Source organism: Rhopalosiphum padi, chromosome 4 (genome assembly GCF_020882245.1).
Source record: "Rhopalosiphum padi isolate XX-2018 chromosome 4, ASM2088224v1, whole genome shotgun sequence".
In the NCBI taxonomy this organism is placed as follows: domain Eukaryota; kingdom Metazoa; phylum Arthropoda; class Insecta; order Hemiptera; family Aphididae; genus Rhopalosiphum; species Rhopalosiphum padi.
Genome location: NC_083600.1, coordinates 36262054 through 36288425, shown reverse-complemented (window position 1 = coordinate 36288425; position 26372 = coordinate 36262054). Strand labels below are relative to the sequence as shown.

Genomic DNA, 26372 nt, shown 5'->3' with positions numbered 1-26372 from the left:
ACGTTTGGCGAAAAATAATATAAAGCAGATATAAACGGCGAATACAAAAGTACTTTTAAGTCTTTATATTATGTTCGTTATTCATTAATAGTATATTTCTATATAAATACACTGCGTAACATAACATAACGATGAATAGCAGAAAATTGGTGGGAAAAAGACCCATAATTTCCAATACAGTTAAAATGTTTGCGAAGTATTTATAAATTATAAACATATTAAACATTTTGCTTAGTGTATACAAATCTTTTTAAATGCGTGTATTAGGTTTAGAAATTCGTTTAATTTATAATACGAAAATCAAACTACATAATTAATTTTGTAGAATGGTCTTATCGTATAGTATTGACTAATACAAGTACTAATTCATGTTATAAAATAGGAAATAATTCTATCCGCTAATATTGTGTTATAATATATATGTAGGTATATTACAAAATAGAACAGTTATGAATACAGCAGATAATTTATACGAATGCAGATAATAATAATAGAATTTAAATTTGTTGTATACAAGTTCATAAAAAATAGACGTCGGTTTTTAAAAAGAAAAAAAAAGTTTGACGGTCGACGGACACACGAAGGAAGCACTTTCTCAGTTCGTTATCTTCTCGCAAAGATTTATGATAGTCGAGATTAATCTTTTAGACACTACCAAAAAATATGCTTTCATATTTTGTAAAACGTAGTGCTACTTTTAGTGGTTGGGTTTTTTTTTATTACGTTTTTAAGGAATTCCGTGTCTTATAAACGATGTTTATGGTTTAAAGTTTCAGTCAGCCTACAGCGATACATGTGTGATGTGTCATCTTACATCAAAACATACACATATTAGAACCTTATAATATTATAGATATCTACTACACTTTCATGCAAACAGCATCTGATCTCCGTTACCTTATGTAATTAAACAATTTTATGGCAACACAGGCCCGCGACGAAAATTGTACATCATAACATAACATCATAATTTACATACATTTACATAAGAAATTATCATTATGTTTTACCACTATAACCTGACCTTATATTTTAAAGAGTAAATCGTAAACCTCTTTTCGGCAAACTAAAAATTATATAATCTTATTGTAGCCACTAATGTATCATTACATTCGGTATAATATAACATAATATTCAATGAAATCCATTGTTTTTTTCTGCATGTTGAACATCGTTGTCGGACATTGATATTAAAATAATTCTCTTTTAATACAATTATTTAATAAAATACATGTATATTTGAGATAAAAATATGAATATTACGTTTTTGGTAATACATTCTGTAATTACGCACGCTATATTATAAAAAAACCACTCGGATAAAAGATCATTTAAAAAAAAAAAAAAAATTAAAATGGTCCCGGATTAAAAAAAAAAACATAAAAATAATATATTGTATAAAATAAATAAATATATATATACACTAGTTTTTTATTAAACTGACTGTCAAGTACGTGTCTTGATTTGTAAATGTCTTCGTAAAGTAGCATGGATGATGAAAATGATAAAATAGTTTAATTTGATGAACTATTATGAAAATTAGAAAACAATTTTAAATTAAAGTCAGTTCAACCAACATTTTTTTTAAATTTTTCTTTGTTCAAACTGTTTATAGTCTTTTTAAAATATTATCAGCAGTTTTTCGTTGTAAGGTTGAATAAAAATAAATAAATACAAACCAAAAATGATTCATCTATCATTATTTTTAAGTAAAAAATATATTTAGAAGCAAAATGATTGAATTTTCAACAGAAAAGTAGATATGTTATGCCATCCAATAAGTTGCAATAAATACATATGATTTCTATTTATTAAATATCTACATTATTTTGATTATAATTTTAGGTTAACATTCGTAATCATTATAACTGCTAAATAGATTTGTAATATTTTATAACTTTAACTTGTTATGAAACTAATTTCTCCACTCAAAATAAATCTTTATTTTTAAATAGGTATATAATTATATTATAAAAAATAAAATAAAATAAAGTAAAATTCAACGGTAATTGTGGGCTCATATATATTAGTGTTTTTATTTATATGTGAAATATGTTTTTAAACCACGACACATCACCATCGCGTATTAGCCAAAAGTTTATATTATTGCGTGTTCAGTAGTTTTTATTTTAAAATTCAATAGCCTTATGAATACAAATTATCAATACATGTACTTTATGTACATGCCCTTAGTGAAAATGACCTAATTTGTTTTTTTTTTAAACGTCGAACAATGAATTTTACATCACTGTAGAAATCACATTGTTAACGTTGAAATATGACTCTTGACATATTATACAAATTAAATGTATACAATATATTTAAAAAATAATACCAACCGCTATTAGTTAAAATTTAATTTTAATGTAAAACTATCATATTTATCACGTCGTTATGGTTGGATTTCAGTGATACATTTTCTTTTTTTTATATTTAATATATATGTAACATTATTTGTTATCATGAAAAATGTAATAATTTATCTTGAATATTATGATTCTTATAGAACCATATTTCTCTAATAAAATATTTTTTAACAAATTAATACACATGTGGCATTATTACTTACTAAGTATAAATGTTTTTTTACTTTATATGGAGGATAAACTAATATGTTTTTCATTGCAGAAAACACAATGTATTAGCTGAAATGTAAATATCTTGATTGTTCTATGTTACGACCTGATTTACTGCCAAAACAAACAAATAATTATAAGTGGTACATGCATATACATTAGACGTATATTCTACGTAACTATTAAATTATAAATTATATAATATGAAATGTGATTTACGCCGATTTTAAACATTATTAAAAGTAAATCGTATATATAAATATATTAGAATAAATCATTTAATTCCATATCAACAGCTAGGTTAGATATTATTCTAATTGGAAGTATTCAACGTGACCTATACCATTTAATTTAGCGGATTTTGCATTACAACTATGACCGTTTTTTTAAGTATCTCGTAAATAGTACCTTTGTCACTATAACGCGTTTCATTTAATCAACTAAATTACGGTAAGACGGCGTCTTGAATAGGCAATTTAGCTACATTAAAGTCGTGAATCAGTTTTTCTAGTAATATTCATATTATGTCATATCATTAACAATAGCTATTACTATGATAATATCAACAATAACAGCGACCGGCATGGTGACGATACTTTATTTTATTCAATACCTTATTATTATATTACACATGATTCAAGGATTTATTTTAACTTTAACAGTGTTTGTGATCAAATGTTTTTTTGTTGATTAATTCTTCTTATTATTATTATTATTATTATTTTTTTTTTTCAAACATGTTGTTTGTTATGATGTACAGTTAATAAATATAAGTACATTAACTTAACTATATTATAAATTAAATTTAAAAATAAACTTTTAAAGAGTGCAAGATGAGTGGGTTTTGTAAATGTAATTATTCTTACATAATACATATTACAAGGATTACGAATGTTGAAAAATTTCGATAATATTATATTTACCTATTATAGTTTTTACGTTTTTAAAAAATGTATCAGTGTTCCCATAAGGTCAATATATTATTTTAATAATTATATTAATGTTGGTAAATATTAAATGCAATATTAAGCCATTCAGCCAAAACTATAAAAAATAACCATGTTAAATAGTTATCAAGTTTTGTTTGGATGAAAGAATTATGCATTTTTACGACTGCAATATATATATATATATATAACTTTGTAATTAATTGTATATTTAATAATATGTACAAATATCTACATAAAACACTGTATTCGATATTAAAGTAGTAAAACTATTATCATCTAAGAACTATGATAATAATATTTCCATAAAATAAACATTCAAATATTTTTAATAAATAGAAAATATTTATTTTATTTATTTTTTAGATAGAAAATAATGATTTATTGTAAAACAATAATTTTATGACAAAAAAATACGAATAATTAATATTATAAAATTACTTTTGACATTGCGACAATAATTCAATATAGTACTATGGAAATTATATACTCAAAAGAAAAACATTGCATTAGTAAATTGTTTTATATAACAGAAATTTTCATCCAAAACAATTTCAATTTTCAATTTTTGGACACTAAAAATGATTGGCAATTTTTCCCTAACCTAACCTGATTCCTATAATGGATTTTTGAGATATTTTTATTCATATTTCCTTAGAAATATACATAAACCTTTCATATTTTTTACCATAATATTATCAGTTAAATATACATACATTATTAGTTATCATTTCCTTCTAGTGAAATAACAAACTAATTACTTATGTAAATTATGTAATTGAACGCATGACTCATAAGATAACTAGCTATGTTTTAATATTAATTTTATTGAAAATGTATTCCAATATTAGTCATTCTCGTGTATACAAATATATTATAATACCTATTTACTTTTAAAATATACATTAGTAATAATAAAAAAATAATTGTTTCCATTAGAACAAATACAATTTCAACTGTGAAATAAATGTTAATTAAATTTAAATTTTCATGTAAAGTGTAACCATACGAAAATTGACATACATTTTTATAAAAACTTTATTTTACTTTGTTCCAGAAACAAAATGAAAATATATAATTTATTTTCATTTTGAAACGAATGTTTTTATTTATAAGTTTATACTAAATAAATATACCCAATTTAAAATTAAAAAAAGACAAATTATAAAATATACATAAAATATATTATACCATATCACATCTAACTATTTTGAAAATAAAGCTATTTGTTTGTTAGAGTGCAACTATTTTATAGTTTTTGTATAAGTAGAAGTTAAATAATCAAAAATATAATTTTTAATGAAAATTAAAAAAAAAATAGTATTCGTAGTACGTCTATTACTATGTTAAGTAAATTTGTTTTAACAATAGTAAGTTCTTGTATATTAAAAACATTATACGTAAAAAATAAAAACTAATATGTTAATTTACAAATAACTACTGAAACCTAAATGTATTTAAACTTTGAGGTAATGCCAAAAAACCAAATCTATATAAAATTTAAAATTTCACGACGCAAAATAACATTAATAACACTCCTAATTATACTCTAAATACTGATTTTTAATCTTAATCATAGCATGGAGAAGCAAACATTTTACACGTTTTACAACAATTTCAAATAAAAATCTTACTACCATAACAATTCCAAAAAATCTTAAAATAGGTTAGTTTAATGAAAAACTTTATGATTTATTAACTATTTTTTGACAAATTGATCCTTTCTTTAACCACGGTTCTAAAATCTAAAGTAATACTATAACTTATTATTTTTTTTACAATACAATTTCTTATTTTATTCAGGAAGATTTTTTGCTCCACTGATATTTTTAATATTGCCAACAGTCGTAATTAAACGTAACGTTTAAAAATCGTAAAATATAAAAACATGCTGAACGATCGACCCTGGATTGGTAATAATTATAAAATAACGATAACAGTTTCGGCGCGATGAACAGTTAACCACAGAAAATAAATTGAGATTATTTTTAAAATAAAACGGGCGAGAGTTTTCTGCCAAGATGTAATAACAAAAAAAAACTAAAACATCGGGCCAATCGTGGAGTAGAAGCCAGAGGCGAAATGGAAAAAACTAAAAAATAACATCGAGCACGGTGTGCTCTAATGGACCTCGGCTTGGGCGTAGACCTTGCTTCGAGTTAACAATATTATTTTGATCCTTAGGCGACGTGGGTGGATCCGCAGCACAGTGGAATTATCTTATCATAATATTTTAGATTTTTCAGTCGTTCGAATTCATCACTATCTACTAGTCAGTGACAAACGGTGCCTTACCATAATTATTTCGATGAAATACCCAACGTATATTATAACGCAATACTAGAACTAATGTAAAAAGTAAAAATTATAAAATAATTTGTTACTAATATGTTATATGACTTAATTTTAAAACACTGTGTGCATATAATTTTACTATTATAAAAATAAAATTCTATTATTTTTCAACGCATTATCATACACATAAAATATTAGGGAAATAAATTAAATGATTACGTTGGACTCGTATTATATAGTTGATATATATGTTATAATATATTTTTTTTAATCTAAACAATACATCAACTGTTAGGACCTAAAATTAGTTAAGACAATTATTGATGCACAAACATTAAATTTAAAAATTGTATTTTACATTTCTGTATAATATTGATGTTAATTAATTAATAAGCATTGAATGAATTTAAGTCTATATTTTTAGCATAATTCTAATGCTATCCACTATACTTACATTTTCATAACAGACCAACAATTTATAAATTCAGTGAATTGAATAAAGAATATTGTATTATTTACATAATGTATATACCAGTAGGCAGGTGATTTAAAAATCAGATTGATAAATTCGTTTTTTGACATTTATAAACTTAATAGACAATCAATTACTCATTCATTTTTTTTTTTTTTTTTATATCATCATCTGATGAAAATTTTGTTATATCAAATAATATCTCGTTTATTATATTTTATTTTGCATCCTGACTTTGCTTATTTTATTAAAATAAACAAAATATTATTAATAATAATATACAGTGAAGTTCTAATTCTGTGGAATAACTATATATATATTTATGTATTAAATTTCATGGAAAAAATTGGACACGTAATAAATTATAATAAAATAATTCTTCAAGTTTATTGAGTTTCAATTTTAATGTATATTAAATTGTTAATTATTATGTGGTTCATGTTTTGGAAACTATTTTATCACAAATTAAATATTATACATAATTTATTACGGTTTTAAATTAATCTTAAAATGCTGTTAAATAAGCTCATTAACTTAAAAATGTATTTAGTTTTTTTTTTTTTGAGTAATCTGACATCTAACGATTCATCTAAATAATAATTACTATAATAATAAAATATGGTAAAGTTATCTGTATGATCTCAAACAAAATAATTTCTGGACGAAAAACCATTATAAATATTGTTATTTCCGTAGGTTTATTATTCATATTTTATAAGTAATATTAACTATAGTTTTATAAAATAACACTTTAATGAACTGGGTTATTAAAATATAATATATCAACATTATTAGCTCTATGTAGCAATAAAATATTTTCCAATATTTAAAAAGTGTGATAAATAATAAACCCTTATAGCAACTCTCATTTGGGACAATGACTTCTGTACACCATTGAAATTATTCACGCAAATCCAATAAATTAAATATAACTAATTTTTTTACATTTTTATAGCCGATACTTGTCTTCCAGATTGTTCCAAAAAAATATACGTTTTAAATTAAATATTGTGTATTCAATAAAAAAAAATAGTAAAATATTTCAATATAGTTGTCTGCAATATTTGCACGACGGGAAATGTCAATTTATTTATTAAAATACGGAAACAAATAACGATAATAATATTATAATATGGTAGTTGAGTACAATTTCAGATTCCTTGTATCGAAACGTGATTACATTTTTAATTGTATAACTACTATATAACTTAATGGTTTTTATTAAATTATGAATCTAATCACGTTACGTAATATACACAATATAATATTTTTGGTAAACTATATTTTACAATTTTTAAATTTAATTGCTTTTAAAAATGAATTGCGGTTAAATGTTAGTTTTTAACTAGGTATTTAATAATATATTTACATAATAATTCTCAATCTGTTTCAAATTTTTATGGATGTAATTTGGAACCGCTAAGCATACATTTGTATGATTTTTTTTAATGATAATATTTCATAGTATACAAATAGCTTAATTTTTAAACATTTGTATGGACACGGAAACATATTACGGAGAATTCAATTGGATGGGGAAATATTCAGTGAGAAGCAGTAACGGGTAACAGTGACTAGTGAGATATATATGAACATATGTCCATTATTCATAATAAGTGTTATAAATTAATTATTGAATTATTTTAAATATAAATTCGTATAGAAATTATTATTTTTTTCCAATTCAAATTGATTTGTCGTAATTAACATTAAAATTAATTTCAACATGAACTATATACGATATAACCATCTTGTCCAATCATGAAATTTAATATTATGTTAATTTCGTATCAGAACCCTTAGGTTATTTTTAGATTGCTCAGCTTTCCTTTAGATTCGTTTTTAGTGGTACTAATGGGAAATTAATGTAAATCCATTTACGGTTCAAACCAAAAATCTATTACATAACTAACCGAATTTTATTTATAGTCGTTAAAAACAAAGCAGTGATGTACATATATTCTTCAAACAATCGTCCAAATAATGGTTCAAGATATCTGAATTATTAAAATATTTTAAGTGCCAAAATACATATAAAATATGAACATAACTTCACGCGCGAAAACATAAAGCTTTTAAAAAAAAATACGTTTAAATTAAGATATGCAAATTATATTACACTTTATATTCCATAAATGCTGTATTATTGTAATGTACATACTTAATTTATAAAATCTTTAAAAGATTATCATCAAATATCACAATTTAGTATGAAAAATAATTATTCAATAATCATAATATTTCATTTATTTTTTTTAAATTGAATATTATATTGTTATATTATTTTAATTATTCACTTATTCTCATTATAATCACACTATAAATCGATATAATGTTATACTTGATTGATTTTCAATTTCTATTCATTTTATATTTTAATATACAATTATTTTAAAGTATGGAGATATCTGAACTAAGTATTATCTTACAACTTATTTAATGTATATTATACATAAAATGTATTATCATCTCTTAATAATAATAATAATAAAAGGTAATTATACGATAATTGTAAAGCTATTATAAAACACCACAATAACAATTATTAATAATGGAATATTCGTATGGTACAGGTTTATTTACCTTAAAACGAAATACACAATATTATTAATATGGCAATTTTTATCGAGAATAAATTAAAATATAAAATTAAATTAAATTGGTTTTGAATAATAATAGCAATTTAAACATAACTCATAGGTGCTAAAATTGGATAGCCAGACTCCGGATGGCTCGTTATATATATATATATATATATATATATATAAAAACGATCACGTTGTTTGCATTTTAATTTAAAACTAATAAAGTTGACTTTTGTTATTATAGTTTGATAAATTTGTTTTATTTTCACTTTAATACAATTATATTGTATTATACAGTAATAATTTTGTTGTTTTTCATTTTTTTTTTTTTTTTGTATTAAATATAATTTAAATCAAAAATATCAACAACATAATATTTGGAAAAAATGTAGTTCTTATAGGTTGAATAAAAAACAAATTGATGATAAAACTTCTTACGAAACTTATATTTTTAGTCATAACTCATAATTTATATAAATAGCATATCTATCATTGAAATATTATATATAAATTTGCCCTGTGTTTATGCCTTATGCGTATAAATTATAATAATTGTATAATGCTTGAGTTAATTTAAAAATAAAAATAAATAAATTAAAATAAAAGGTTTGTTTTAAATGTATTAATTGTATGTATTATAATTAGGCATACATTTTGTTTATATAATTTAACTCCTTACATTATTTAATTAATACACCTGAAACCAATAAATTAATCAATCATAAAAAAACATTTCACTGTAATAAATGTAATGTTTATGTTGTGCACTTTAAGACATTCTCAAGCGCTAACAGTTTTGTCTCATGATATATGACGATAATTATCAAAGTCAACACGTAAAAACATAAGTTTGTTTTGTTTAAGTTTTTACTACCGTTATAATAGTTATATTATACTAAAACCTTGGATTTTTATTTTATTTTTTAAATTAAAACTTTTTGAAATAATTATTGATTAAATCAATACATAATAATATATACACATAATGAGTATTATAATACCATAAATATGCATTATATCAACACTAAAAATATAATATTATGTATAATATTGTATTTACTATAATTTATAAAATATGTTTTCATACATCATAAAATAGATTTTGCTCATCCGTGCAAATAATTATTCAGTTATGCGTTTCTCCCATTCTCCAAGTACAATGAAACAAATACGTAAACTAAGTATAAATTATATATTTTTTTTGTATGTGAGACACTGTCACAACTGACCGGTGCTCACAATAAATCTATGTGTAGAAAAAAACGAATTTCAAAAACGTTTACTAAGTTAACGATATGACTTTGATCTAAAGGCTAAGAGAAATCACGCAAGAGACTTAACTGAAACGTAGACAAGAGAATGGAAAATGGTCAAAATAATAATATACACAACGGTAAGATGCGTTTTTTTCTTTGATGACAAGTAATTGAATTCACTATGCCTTGAAATTGAACTTGGATGGATAAGAGTTTCTATTTGTTATAATAGACGCATAGACGTTAGTATTCTGTTAAAAAAAAAATAAATGAAGTTATACAAATCTACTAGTCAATTAATGGTATTCGTGAGAATAATTTTCAATATTGGTATAATAATTGAAGTATTTACACTCAAAATATTTACTCACGCTGCAAGTGTGAATGCACAACAATGTCTTCGATAAGAGTAGTTTTCGCGTGAATTTCCTATAAAAATTTTCTCTATTTGATTTTTAATTTATTTTATTATGCTATGATTAAAGCAATAAACGTCATAAGGCATACATAAGTTCATACATAATATTCATTCATACATACGTGTATGTAGGTGTAGGTTTTTAATTTCTCATTTCTAAACATAAAAAAATGAGATAAATTTATCAATCCGTGATTTATTATTGGATGCAATTAAATCAAATAATCATTATGCTATTATATAAATGAATATACAATATTAAAATTATTTCAAATTAATTTGATTACTAATAAAGAATTAAAAAAAATTGTATTGACGTAAGTGGTAAATTATACTTTTTTTGAAGTAAGTGAGTATTAATTATTCATTTATCGACCATGTAAGTAATGATTACTATTATTAATTCAAACACCCTGTACAATTTTCTTGAATCTTAATAACTCAGTCAATGTTTTTTTTTTTTTTTAAGAATTAATCGGCTTTTTCGTTTAATATATTTTCACAATATTCCTCGGAGGATTATAATCAGCTTTTCTAGTCCTGATTTTCGTGGGTGCAATTAATAATCATTACTTATTGCTTAATCAATATATGAACAACAAAAACCTCACATTCTTCAAATACAATTTAACTTTCCATTTCCGTTAATACTGCGTAGGGAACGAATTAATAATTAAATTGAACAAGGTGTCATAGTTGTTTACAAGTTATTTTATTTATTCTTAATATTTGTCATTTAGTCGTACACAGTTAAACGAGCGTATTTACAATCTATCTTTAAAACAATAGCCGTTATTAAATAATCAGCATCATTTATAATTTTAACAATGATAAGGTTTCATCATCCGCATTCTTATAATCCATGTTGAATTAAAGTTAATCCATGTAAAATTTATAATCTATAATTCTATAAGTATGATGATACTTCTTATTTAAAAACTATATTGATCATTTAATCTAAAAAAAAAAATATATATATCTATAAATGTATCTTCGTTTCAAAAGTTAAAATATTTATATTATATTTTATGAGTATTTATTGTTTATTTTAATAAAACATACTTTTACTAGTTATTTAAAACTAATACGAAAAAAAATAAACTACATTGATAAATATGCTTAGGTTATATTCAAACAAAAATATCCCATTATAAATACTATGGTCTAATATTAAATTAGGTAATAGGAGCCGCCAATACTTACTCTTAATGAAGGTATTTAAGTTTTAATTCATTACGTCAGTGATATTAATCTTATAATATACTTTATTTTACTTTTTTATTTTTCAAAAGTAGACAGATCTTCATAGCAGTCAACGGTGTTCTACTTTTATAATTACATTTGAGTCACTCGTGTTTAATTAAAAATTCAGTTATAAACATTAATAAAACATTAATACTATTATATTATAGTCCTTAAATACAGACATTTTTCGAAAAAAAAAATAAACATTTTTAAGTATGCTACGGCCTACGGTCTTAGGAGTTACCCAACATGTAAAATATCCAAGCATTATTGTGCAATAAATATTAAATATTTTCTAGGATATTTGAATAATATTGAAATTTCTAAAAACATATGAAATATAATAAAAAATATGTTCAATTTCATATATTGTATTTCGTTACTTATAGTACAATGTTATAATAACAATATTATAATACTATCTAACACATATTTAAAAACTATGTAAATATGTAATACATATCAAGTTAAACAAAAATATCTGTTTTATTTATTTCGATCACAATTAATTACCTGTTACAGTTGTTACATCAAAAAATTTATAATTGGAAATTTGATTGTTAGAAACATATATCTGGAAATATATATGACAAAATGTAAAAATGTGTTTATTATACAATGTGTATTTTTAAAATTCAACGTCATTATATTTTGATATTTGATCTGGTTTGATCATTTTTTTCAAACGAAGTGCAAACAAAATTTCTCTGTTATATTTAGTATTCTAGCTTCTAATATTGTCGGTAAAAATTGGTTTTAGGTTTCATCATAATGACGTACTACATACATAATACATTTGTAAAAAGTGAGAATCAATTCTGAATCGAGTGTTTGAGTAAAAAGCAATTTTTAATTATAATTCAGGGTTAGATCTAAATTTCTCTTTGTATAAATAATAATACATTAAGTGTATTGATAAATTATTTAAAACTATATAATATTTATTTATACTTAAAAAGATTATTATACTATATATCTCGACGAATTTTACTACTTTTGTTGTTTTAACTTACAAAAATACAAAAGTTTTTCTTTTTTAAACAATTTTCATATAACTTAATTAAAAATATGTATCTATATTATTATTCACTAAACTTATATTCCGTTGAAATAGTTTTTTTTTTATATATAATCAATTTCCATGTAATATTGAAGTTAGGAACCATGTGCCATTAATAATATATGTACCTATACTACCAAAATTAACAATATTATATTTTTTTTTTTTCAATTAATAGTATAAAATAGGTATAGTTAGTAGGTATCTTTATAAAATACAACATGTTACATACATTACATTACATTACTTACATGTTTTTTTTTTTTTTGAGAACTTTAATACTTAAAAATGGTTTAAATTTGGTATTTAATGATAACATTTTGATTTTTATCAATGCTTTTACATTTGATATTACAAATAAAACACACTATACAATCCGATATCTATAAAATGAAATGAGACGATGATCCAATCCCAATATTCATCTAGCTTTTTAGGTATTATATTTTATTATAATAAACAATAACAAAAATTTTAGCTGTTAAAATTATATTGATATTTTATTTATTTATTTATGTTAGATGCTAAGAGATAAATGTATTGTTTTTATAGTAATATTTTTTATGTATCTAATGACGGTTTTTCAAGAAAAAAATATATTCTAATTATCAACTTAGAAATAGGTTTCTGGTAAAAACATTGGGGTTTTAGGTAGTTGGTATTTTTGTGAGGCCAAAACAGAAGATTTTTAAAAAAAAAATCATATAGGTTAGATACACACAATAGTAATACTTTTTCAGTCATCAAACTTTTTCTTTAATTAAATGATTTTCATAATCAAAAATTGTTTTCAATCATCTTTTTAAAACAAATATTGTTTTGTCGTAAGCTAATTTCATTCCCAAATTGTATATTTATATAAAAGCAATAGGTAAATAAATTTCCCCGTACATCGTATTTAATCATAAAACCTATAATTGTATAATGTATAAAACATAATAATTGCAATTGACTTTTAAAACGTATTCAAATAAAATTACTTCTATTAGTGAATTACACATTATATTGATTACACAACTTAATAAATTCACTAAAAATAAAAATTAAAACAATAGTACTTTTTTTGTAAATAAAACTTAATCAAATAGGTTGGTACTATTGGTTACCTACTCTTAAAATAAAATACTTACTACAAACATATACATAAATGCATGTACGTAAAAACTACTCAATGACAACGCAAAGAACCAATTATTACTCTATGGAACCAATACAGACTCATTGAAGAAATCGGGAGAAGGTTTAGTATATATAGAATTAACTCATACATTACGACAGTCTGTTCGTATACGGTATATTATGGAATTGTAAATTTTTAATGCATAATAATAACTAGACTTTTATCCTTCAGAGGACATTATATTCTCAAAAATAAATAAAATGTATCAATTAAACATTTATTAGATATAGATATTAAATAACATTAATAAAACAATAAGCACTGACAAATTTTGGGTTCATAAGAAAGATACATTTTTTTCGGATTAAACTAAATAGGTAGTTTAATTGCTAAATAATTGCTTGGCAAAATCGATCCTAAAACCAAAACTATGATAAAAAAAAAATGGTTGGTTTTCCTCGACTATTAAATAGGTAACATAAATATAATTTACATCAATAGCCAAACATATTTTTCCTGCTGTTATCTCTAATAATACTACATAATATGTACAATGTACATACTGCATATTTCATACTACATATACTACATGTCCGAAATTATCGATAATTAGCTACAACGTGATTTTCAATATATATTATATACATTAGACATTTCTTACCATTATCCGCTAATAATATTAATCATTAAAATAAATCTATTCTTCAGAAAAATACCATAGAATTTCAATTGCATTGACCGTAGATTCTTATTCACATTTAGGTGATTAAAATATTGAATTTTTCTATTTAATAGGTATAATGAATAATTATGATAACACAAATTTCAATTTTTTATTTGATTTTACTTATATGATTATCTTGTTTTAGTTGTTATTTTATTTATTATAAGTCAGTTAAGCAAACAATCTACAATAGTTAATTCATGCATCAATTTTCGTATACTTTTCAAACAAATCCATAATTTTTATTTTTTGATAATACTATTATAAGTTATTGTCATATAAATAATACACTTTCTTAACTATCATCATTGAATTTTGTCATTAAATGTATCAGTTGTCCTTAAAAAGTAATATTTTTTATTTGTATTTGACTTTATTTTTTTAAGTTGTAAATATACTTTAACCCCGCCAAATATATTACCTTATATTCCAAGTTAAATAAATATTTGCTTAATAAGTGATTTAATACTGATCAGATTTACTGAAGTATCAGTATTCAAAAAATATATTGACACCGTGATTAATTATTTGAACCTAGAACGAAAATCCGTGAGTAAATAGTTATCACATTTCCAACCTGGATTATTTTTCAATTTACTAAGATTCAAAATCAAGTATGCAATTTATTTTTCTATACAATATTCAAAATTTAAAATTACTCTGATAGCAAATAATACATTTAACAACTGAAAACATTTAGTATAAACGACTCACATTAAAATTATCTAAAAATAACACACGAAACAGCGGTATAGTTATGAGAATTTGTGTGAAAATCTCCTAAGTCTCTTTTTTTAATTCGTTAAGATATTATTTAATTAAAAACACATCAAAAATATGTCTATTTTTTAGTTAATATATTTTGGTCTTGATGCAATGAGGAATGACCATTATTGCAATAGCCGATATCTGTAAACTACATTTTAAAAATGCTACCATATATCAAATATTAAATTGGCTGCGGTCACGATTCTAAAGTTCCATAGATGTTAGTTGTCTACAGCACATGTTTTTTTTCCAGTTGTAATTATATATTTTAATTTTTTTTCTAACAATCACAAACATTTCTATAGGTATTAAAATTTTTGAAAAGTTAAATTTGTATAGTCTTTGCCATTAAAATTTGATGTTCATTATTTTTTTTGATTGACACAATGCATATTTAATTGTAAAACCAAGGCAAAATGCTTTTCTGAGAAATTAATGTATAATTTTTTTTTTTATTCAAAGTTGTAGTTGTATAATACCATATAGATAACATTTCATTATATTAAAAGAACATATTTAATACCCAGTATTTGCTTGAATATAGGTATTTCGATAAATTAAATAAACTAAACTGTATCTTAAATTGTATAATAATGGAATATTTTTATATAGATGCTACTACGAAAGCCCTTAGTCAGAGATGAAGGAAAAAAAATTAATATTTTTAATTTCTCACCTCTTAATTTACTTCATAATCATAAGTATAAGAATGTAATTTAAGTCCAATATGGTCATGATTACTCACCAGGGGGTTAAGGTTCGTTGTCCCAAAGGGGCTAAATAATTTCAAAATAGGGTTTTTTGTCGTTTTTTGAGTTTCATCAAAAAAGTATTGCACTAATCAATATAATTTATATAAATTAAATTATAGATATTTGTATCTTTCATAATAAAAATTATTATAAAAAATTGTATAAATCTATTATTTTCCAATAAAAATGATAAAATACCTAATATTTAATTGATTGTACAAAATTTATTTTTATATGATTATTTACCCACCTTTTTTGAACTGGTCATTTTTGGAACACAATTTTGGGATACTTAAAATTATATAGATATTTAATATTCTTATATAATATATACCATAATATATAATTTTATATTATAATATAATTCCAATTAAAGACATAATAAATTAATCATGGAAATTAATAACAAAAACATGTCGAAACCACTGTATATTAAAACCTGACAAAATCAAACCTTAAGAAATTCAAAAAAAAAATTAAAATAAATGCATATCCATCCAAATTTACCACGAGAAAACAAATAATCATAAATAGATAGATAGAAAAGGACACTTGAATTTTAACTACTCATGTCTGACTAGCAAGATATCCAGATCATTACGTGACACAATCAAAACACTTCTTACAAATAAGCACGTAATTATCCGCTGCCCGAAATATTCAACAGAACGACATTTCCTCAACAATCTATCAACAACAGAAAAACCCTCAATCAACTGAATACGGCGAATAATATATTAAAGTTTTCAAACATTTAGGTTTATACGAGTATATATATTTAAAAAAAAACTCTAATTTAAACTTGTGTAAACTATAGATTAATAATATAATATGTAATTGAAGACTATTTCCTCAAATAAAAAATATATATTAAAGTCTCTATCATAATCCTATTTACCTTATATTTTAATGTTTTTAAACGTCAGTAAAAATATACTTGTATTATCCAGCTTTAATATTGAATTTAATACTTAGTCGTGTATATGAAATTAATTATGAAAACTGATGCGATTGCTATAAGAGAGTTTCATATTTACAATTGACTAATCTATCTATACTTTAGTTAAGTACTAACATACTCTTAATACTTGATATGTAATGGGAGTACTAAATATATTAATAATAAAGATTTTTATTTATTTATTTAATTATTTAGGATAAAATTTCAATTTTACTAAGCATATTTTAAAAGACTTAGAGTGAAAGACTGAATAATAATAATAATTAACAACTTTATATCATATTTTTTTATAATGGAGAACAGTACCATACAAACTTAATATAATAATTATAATTACTTACCAAATAATGCAACAAACCCAATAAAGACAGTTTCGATTTTGCAATCACTTTGAAGTATACATCATGATAAACTAATTATTACGTTTTAAAGTATCGAACCCTTTTTTATAATAGAAAAATTAATAAACGGATATAATAATATTTTATATTGTATTTAAATTTCAAAAATATTTATACTCATATTTAAATAGATTAAAAATCATCGTGTTCATTAAACCAAAATTTCACCAACAATAAAATAAATTCAATAAAAAATTTAATTAAATAATATTATTATCCAAAATGAATTAAAATATTGCTTAAAAACCACTATAAAATATATCTTCTCAACAAATAATTAACTATATATATATATATATTTTAAAAATAATTTATAGGAATCTTACAAAATAATTATTATCAATGTAAAATAAATTTTAAGAACAAATATTCTTTAGGGCATCGTATGCTAATATTAGGAGAATTCGGTACCTACTTTTTTTTTAAATATAATACCTTTCAAATATAAATATGTTTTATTCAAGCAATATGATCTTTAATGTAAATGCTTTATCACGCCTACTGCAAATATACTTGAATTTACATTGAGGAAAATATTATAAGATGAGGTAATAAATAATAATAAAAAGATATTATTTGAATAATTTTAAATTGTAATTACAATAAAAAATTTAAATTGTACACAAATACAATGCAAAAATCCCGAAATGTTGATAATACAGGCTATAAAAACACAGAAATGTTGTATAACAATACATTATATTATATCATCATATCGACAGCATTATAACATATACTATATAGGTAAATGAAATATTCAAAATACATGAAATACGTGAAATACGTGAAATTATTAATAATAATTTGTTAATCCAGTTGGGACGAATACAACATCGGACACAATAGTGGCATATTATAATAAATTGGTCGCGATGAATAAAATAAAATCGATGTCGTTATAGCGAGATGGCGTTCGGAAATAATGGAAATTTGAACTAAAATAGAATAAAGATTGACGGAGTAGAGAAAGACCGGTGCGACGTAACGCGTGTTGTTTCATCAATCATATGACGGGAAAACATATATATTCGGGTATTCCGCAGAACATTGGTCTAAGGGGCTTAATTTTTATCAATTATTTGATCGTTATAATAATAACATTTTGTGTGAGCGTTTTGTGTGTATATTTAACTATTAGTATTTGAATGTTTTATTATTATTATTATTATTATTTTTTTTTTTTAAGTCATCAAACTTTATTTTACAGCCAATAATTAAAATACGTACTTAATCAAATTTATGTTTTCCCTCGTGATATATATTTTTTTATTTCGCAACCAGCGAAGTCATGTAATACGTATAATGATAAATGATTCGATAAAATAAAACTAGGGTTTTAGAGAGGAAATGTGTCCTACTCAGTATGTTCACTTGACTGACGATTTAACGTTAATTTTGTACGTGCATTCAGTATTCATCCGTAAATATGATTCCAAAATTAATACAGATTACACGAACGTTCAATATGTTAATACTATTGAATAACAAACTATGGTCTATAAATAAACAGTAATTCTGTGACGTAGGTACTAGGTAATGAAATTTCAGCTTGTACAGGTATTTAAGAGGCAGCTGCTTCAGAGATTTAATGAGGTATGTCGTAAGTGATGGGAAATAATGTGAGTTTTATAAACAAAATCTTCTTAACGCAACTTTTAAATGAAATTTAAAGGGTAAGAGTGAACTTAAAGTATATTTTGGGTATGTAATAAAAATGTACATCTCGATTTTTAAGTTTTTCTCACTATTGAACCCAAACACAATAAATATGACAATAAAACATGGTAGACAAATACTTTTGTCTTTTAACACGTTTTGATGATCTGTTTAAGTGGAAACCGCATTTACTTTAGGTACAACAATTAACTAAAACTTTTCAAATTTTCACATGTAGTTTTATAAAGAAACAATCTAACAACAAAAATTACTATTAGTTTGAAAAGTACCTACGTGTCATGGCGTCATACAATATAATATTCAATCAAATTTATCGTGAACCTTAAAATGAAATAAATAAAGCTATTTAAATAGCAATAATATTAAATTTTAACTATCGTTGTTCCTAATTCATCTAATAATAGTATTTCAAAGTTGGAAATTAAATAAATTGTCTCACCTTCCTCTTTCAGCATAAAATAGTACCCATTTAAAAATAGTACACGTACAATATGTTGACAAAAGTGTTTTCATGAAATAGGTATTTAAAAATATTATGCAAATGTAATTCAATGAAATGTTTTAATTTAACTTAAAAATCCATCTCATATTTGAGTAAAAAAAGAAAGAGTTTTTTTTTTATCGAAATAACATCAGTTACTAAATATTTTGACAAGTAATAATATCTTGATGATTCCAAAATTAATTTTAAAATACACTATTTAAGTACTAAAAAAAATACTTTTTCAATTGTTAACGCAGTTAATAGTTATATAGTTCGAAGTTATATTATACATTAACATAGTTTTACAAATGTAGGAACATAAATATGTAATTTTTTTTAAAAAAAGGTAACAATAAATTTAAGTATATCTATATTTAATTTAAATAATAATATTTAACCCTAAATATTAATATTATAAGTAATATGTTATTATTAAATAATTTATATTATTATTTATTATTATTACATTATTTTAATATTATTATTACTTCTTTTCCATGCAATTGTTTTTTAATAAAATTGTTTTCGGGAGATGTGTATAAATTATTGTATTGCGTAGACATGTCATAATGTTTACATGAAAATAACATTTTTTTAAAGAAAAAAAAATTGTAAAATTTAAGTTCATGATATTATAATATATTATATCTTAGATATATATATTATGCATTACTGATCCAAGAAAAATTAATATTTATAAATCACTGTATAAATATAACTTTTGCCGACGGTAACTTTAAATTTCAAAAAATATATAGTTTTTTACCTTTTATGGTTATTATACAATTTACAACTGTTCTTAACGTGGCGTTGTGGAGTATGATACAAGTTGTACCTACTTTTGAGTATAATTTTTTCAAACCTAACTTGCCGTATTTTCCATTTATTTCACAGAAAAAAAAATTTAGTTAATCTATAGTATTTAATTATATTATATTATAAATAACAATATAATTTTCTTTTATCTTTGCACAATTCGTCCAAACTACGATAAAAAAAAATTTGTTTATACATAATTTGGTAACTATTTCATTCTACGTCTTATATGTATAATGTAGACGACTTGTATAAAAGGTAATCGAGGTGAGTCGCGCAAACCGCAAGCGTGTAGTTATTACTACGCCCGACAAACCCGACAGCTACAAAAACCTATAAGTACTATGTTGTTTTTCGTTAATAATTTAAGTAATTAATGCTAATTTATACTTTATTTATTAATACAGACTATATAATTTCGGAAATGTAGATGTATAGAAACCGAAAATTTAACAAATAGTTCATGAGATATAAAACTTGTAAACCAAGGGTAATAGGTCCATAATATTAGATATTGGGCCATGGTGACTTGAAAATTATAGTTATTAATATAAATCTATCATTATTTTATACTTTATGGGACATAGTATTCTAAAACCTGAAAGTATTCAGAATAATTCTGAAGTTTAATTAGTACCTATAATCTATATACATTTTTAATAACTCAGAAATAGCTCATTCAAATTTTGGTTTGTATACATAAATATTTTCAAAAAAACTACTTACTTAATAATTTACAGTAAAAAAAGTTTGGTTCTCATTAAAAAAAAAGGAAGTCCATACTATTACACGACACTCCTTAAATAATGAAAAAAAATCTAAAAAATGAAAATATTATTCTTAGCATACTTAATGTGTGTATATATATATATACATATATATCATTAACCATTAATGTTTTTATCAATATAGTACTTCCTGAAAATAATTATAACAATCTGAATTTTTAATTTTGACCTGCGCTGTATGGTTTTAAGTTAAACAACATTTTTCAAAGTTAAAATTGAACTCATTTTATATTTATCTATGCGACAGTTATAATACATAATAATATCATGGATTCTGATCAACCTACTAAAAGTAATATCAATATAAATAAATACAAAAAAAAACCATTTCAACTTACGTTTCAACAGCACTTCCAGCGTGTCGATGATTAATGCAATTTATTCAAAACGGTAAAAGTTCAAAAAAAAAAAAAATAACTAAAAATTCGAACACTAATAAAATAATTAAACTAAAAACGTTGTACTAACTGCGATCAAATATTTTATCCCGATCGTCTCCCGTACTCAGTCCCTTACGGTTATTCGCACGAAACGTTTAGCGGTAGACTATCGTTCACGCCGGCAAGTCCGGAGACTTTAAAGGTACTGCGACTCCGCCTCCGCCGCATGTACAAACGCACGGTAAATACCGTACTGCTACGGTGCACATTATATACTGTGCACGGTACACGGTTTTATTGTAACGTAGATAGAGGTCGCGCGAGTTTATCGTGAATTCGTTTTGAATCAAAATAGCTAGTGTAATATTATCATAATGGCATGTTCATGATTTTAATCGACAGGACAAACGTCGGCGTTAGGGCGTTAAAAACGTGGATTCAACGTATTTTTAAAACGACATAGACGTTGAATAAATCATAGACAGGGCAGGTGTTTATATGATATATATATATATATAACTTTTTACTAGTATGATAATAAAATAACTATTTTATACCAAAATGTGTCTCAGGATCAAACGATGTTGTATGTAAAATATATATACCTAAATTAAATATAATTTTGAATATTTTAGGGTTTCGTTTTCGGAATTTATTGGATTCAATTTTTTTTTTGTTTGTTTGTGTGCATGTTTCCATAAATTGTTTCTTTTAGCAGCTTATTTTATGCGAAGACTGGAGTTCTTATCATTTTACGCGAATCTTAATAATCGCGTACTATATGTAGAAGTGTAATATTATACTATAAATTTCACCCGTTTAAAATTATTTTTTTATAATTATTTTTTATTATTAAAAATACACTTCATATTACATAATGATTGTAAAATAATTTTGATTCATGGTACACCTTCTAAAAAGTTATAAATAACTATGGATAAAAATATTATAATAACTTTTTCATGTTAAACCGCCTTACGTCATTAAAGTTTTCAGTCGGGTCTTCATGACTAGACTGGCACGGTGACGGCAGCCTCGAATTTCATGACGAATTATTTTACTGTCAGCTAGCTGTTTCGAACGGCAGTGTCACTAAGCTTTTGACGTTATCCGCAAATGATATTCCTTCGGTAAAAAAAAAAAATAAAAAATAAAAAATGCAATAATAATAAATAAAAAATGACGTTATTAATGGTTACTTTCACACCTTGGCGCGCGTGGTTATTTGGAATACAACCACACGCAAAATAAACGGGCAAGGTGTTGACAATACGACGAAATCAGATTACAGTACCATACAACGCATTGGTGGTGTAAACATTATTTTTTTTATTTTTTTTTTGTCTATCCTAAATGCGAAATGTTTGACAGAATTCGGTATTGGCATTCTATGATAGGAGCTATTGATGTTTATGGGTCAATACCCATTATTCAATCATAGGCGCATATCATACATGTCTGTATGCGAATAGAAAGAATTATGCGAATATGATTGAATTACAGTTACCAACAAAAAAAAAGTAAATATAAATTAATATTTTTTTCTGTACATGGTTATTCTTACCAAAATATAAATTTAAGCCATCGGCAACATATTATTATCGAAAAGAATTAAAATACATTTTTGTTTTAAATGCTTAATAAGGAAAATTGTAATGGAACTGGTAATTGATATTTTTTTTTTATTAAATGTTGTATACAATCATGTACATTAATATTATTATTTAATTATAAAATACAACTCTTTATTTTAACATTCATTTTTGATAGTACTTCTATACTTAAATTAAAATACTAAACTATTAATTAGAAAATACAACATTATGTATACTTTCAAAATGTATTTACTTTCATTTAAAACTTTTGAAAATCTAACTTTTTAAAGTTTATTTATATATTAAATTAGAGTAAGTTTTTAAAGAACCTTTCACGAAATTTTATAATTAAATATAAAATTACGTATAATACATACTAGTACTAACCTTAGCATAAAATATAATAGAAAAATAAAATTAAAAATAATTAACTACATTAAAGCTTAAAGAAATGCAACTGTTACAGACAAGTACAGCATTTAGAAGTGGAGTGGTCAGAAACGAAAGGAGATATAACCTAACCGTAAACAATTTATAGAATGTTTAAATTAAAATTTTAGTCATCAGCCGGAGTTGTTTTTGTCAACAGGAATAAATATACAAAAAGATATATTAAGATAATTTTTATTGGAATTATTTAAAATTAGATTTACAAGGATGTGTGTTTTTTATTTTCGTAGTTCGCATTACCATACAGAGCAGTCGAAATAAAATAAAAATAATATGATAGCATTAATATACTTTGATACTCGTAATAGCAAAATATATCAATTATACAATACAAAATTCCTAAAAAGTTGTTCTTATTAGAATTAAAATAAAGTTTAACGTAGTCATATTAATTTGGTAAGGACATTAAAAGATTATTTTTTCGAAATTGGATAAAACCATAAAAATATAAATTTTGTATTGTATAAATTTAAATGTAAATTAGACTAATTCAGCTGTTTATATAAATATAATGTTCAATTATTTAAATTTTTTCCTCTAAATGTATGTAAAAAAAAACATTTTTTCCTCGCTCAAAAGTCTTAAAATCAAAACACAAGTTTTCTCATAAGTTGCATTTTAAGTAATTTAAAAATATCAAACATACGTTGGCATAATATTTTTTTATAAGCCTCTGAAATCTAATTTTTGAAAAAAAATGAATACTTAAATTTAATGAACTAAATCATAAAACATATTCAAACTGACTCTCCATATAAATTACGATTAATTATTAACAATTATTTTTTTATTTTATTATAAACTTTAATAGGTATTTCCCTCGCAGAAAATTATTAAAGTTAACTAGAGTACACTTACATTAATACCTAAAATATAGAAAATATAACACAATTATTGCAACAAATTGTATTATTCTTGTAGTAGCATGCGTACAGTAATATCAATCATAACAAAATGAAAATTAATAATATCGATGTAAGAAAATATGCTCACTTTAATGCAATTTCTTGAGCTATTTTTTATTAGTATACCTATAATTATATGTTATAAAACAATCATAAAAAAATAATTATCTATAAAATTAAAATAATTATCAATTAGCTTTGGTATTTATGAAAATACAATATTTATATAAAAAGTATAATAACAACGTTGTATTTTAAACTTAAAATAGATAAAAAGTTATCCATAGTTTCTTAAGAAAATGAATAAATAAATTATAGAAACACATTTACCGGAAACTATTATCCATGTGAAATATCAAAATAATATTTTTGTTTTTCTAAAATTATGGAAAATATATTTTTCAAAACTCTACCCATGGGCTATACATTTATTATTGTTTCTTTTTATTGAATAATAATGCGCCTTCCACGTTTGAAATTTTACATGCGTCTGATTTGAAAAATGTTATTCCCTCGAGTGATTTTAACAGCCTCAACAGTCCCGTTTAACTTTCAGGTTGTGGAAAGCATTGTTATAAAATTTAGAAACAAGTTGTTGTTTCAGAGATATATAAAATGATAAATAACTTAAAAGTTTAAAGTTTTTTGGTTGGGCGCAGTCTAGTAGAGTTGGTTCCATTGGGCTTCTGAAGAGAACAAAGGAACAACAGAAAATAAATCAACATTGACAATTTGTGTCCGATCAGAAATCGCTCTTCGTACTAAAACATTTTTGTTCGTATTTCCTCTTTTTGGGATTATTAAAGTACCTACCTACGTCCTATGCTTTCTCCCATCCGTTATATACTTGTTTAGTTTTGCATAAGTCAAATCAACTTTTGAACTGCAAACGATAATTCACATATATGTTTTAATATTATAATATGATATCGTCCATCCGTAAGGTGACTTATAATTAATTAATTTGTAAATTTTTAAATTCGCTTAAAATAACTAAAAACTGACGCAAAAATATAATATTTACATAAGACTAATCACATTCGTTTTTAAACAATTAAATTATGAGTATTGTACAAATTTACGTATATTTAAATGTCGTGCAATAATGTATTACACTCTTTATGATATGAGTAAAAAAAAAAAAAAACGTTACTATCAATGAATTACATTTAACATTTAAATATATTATAGGAAATTGAACAATTCAAAACATTATCATTTTATGTGCGATATAATTTATTACACGATTTTAATGTATACCAACTATAATATATGTTAATATAGATGCAATGCATTGATTATAAAAGTTATAACAATAGTGTATTGATAGTACTATAAATACGAGTTATTATCTACAAATAAATACGTCGATTATTATGAAGCATAAAAAAGGTAGCAGAGAATGAAAAATAGGGTAGTCGATTAAATATTAAATACTTACTTTGAGTTGAAAAAAAATTCTTTAAAAAAAACATGCCCATATACCACTTATTTGGTTAAAGTCGTAGTGTGTAGGTATTTTATTAATTAATTTATGTCCTGCATATATCTAATTTTTTCTATTTTTTTTTTTTACATTTTATGATTATCCATTATCATTTATAATTTACATCACAAAATGATTTGATTTTCATTAAATTTAAAAATAATACATAAGAATCTAAAAAACAAGTTATAACATAATAATACTATATAGG

The 26372-nt window shown here is 23.2% G+C and overlaps 1 protein-coding gene across 3 annotated transcripts in view; it reads right to left on the bottom strand.

The window, feature by feature from the left end:
* Positions 1 to 21933, bottom strand: part of LOC132930158 (ras-related protein Rap-1b) — a 164308-nt gene extending 142375 nt beyond the window's left edge. For 2 of the 3 annotated variants that reach the window (XM_060995861.1, XM_060995860.1), the window contains exon 1: positions 21684 to 21933. The gene's annotated coding sequence lies outside the window, so the exon portion shown is untranslated. Of the gene's footprint in view, positions 1 to 10671; positions 10706 to 21683 lie in introns of all 3 variants that reach the window. The other variant, XM_060995862.1, reaches the window with a different exon arrangement.
* Positions 21934 to 26372: the final 4439 nt, after the last annotated feature.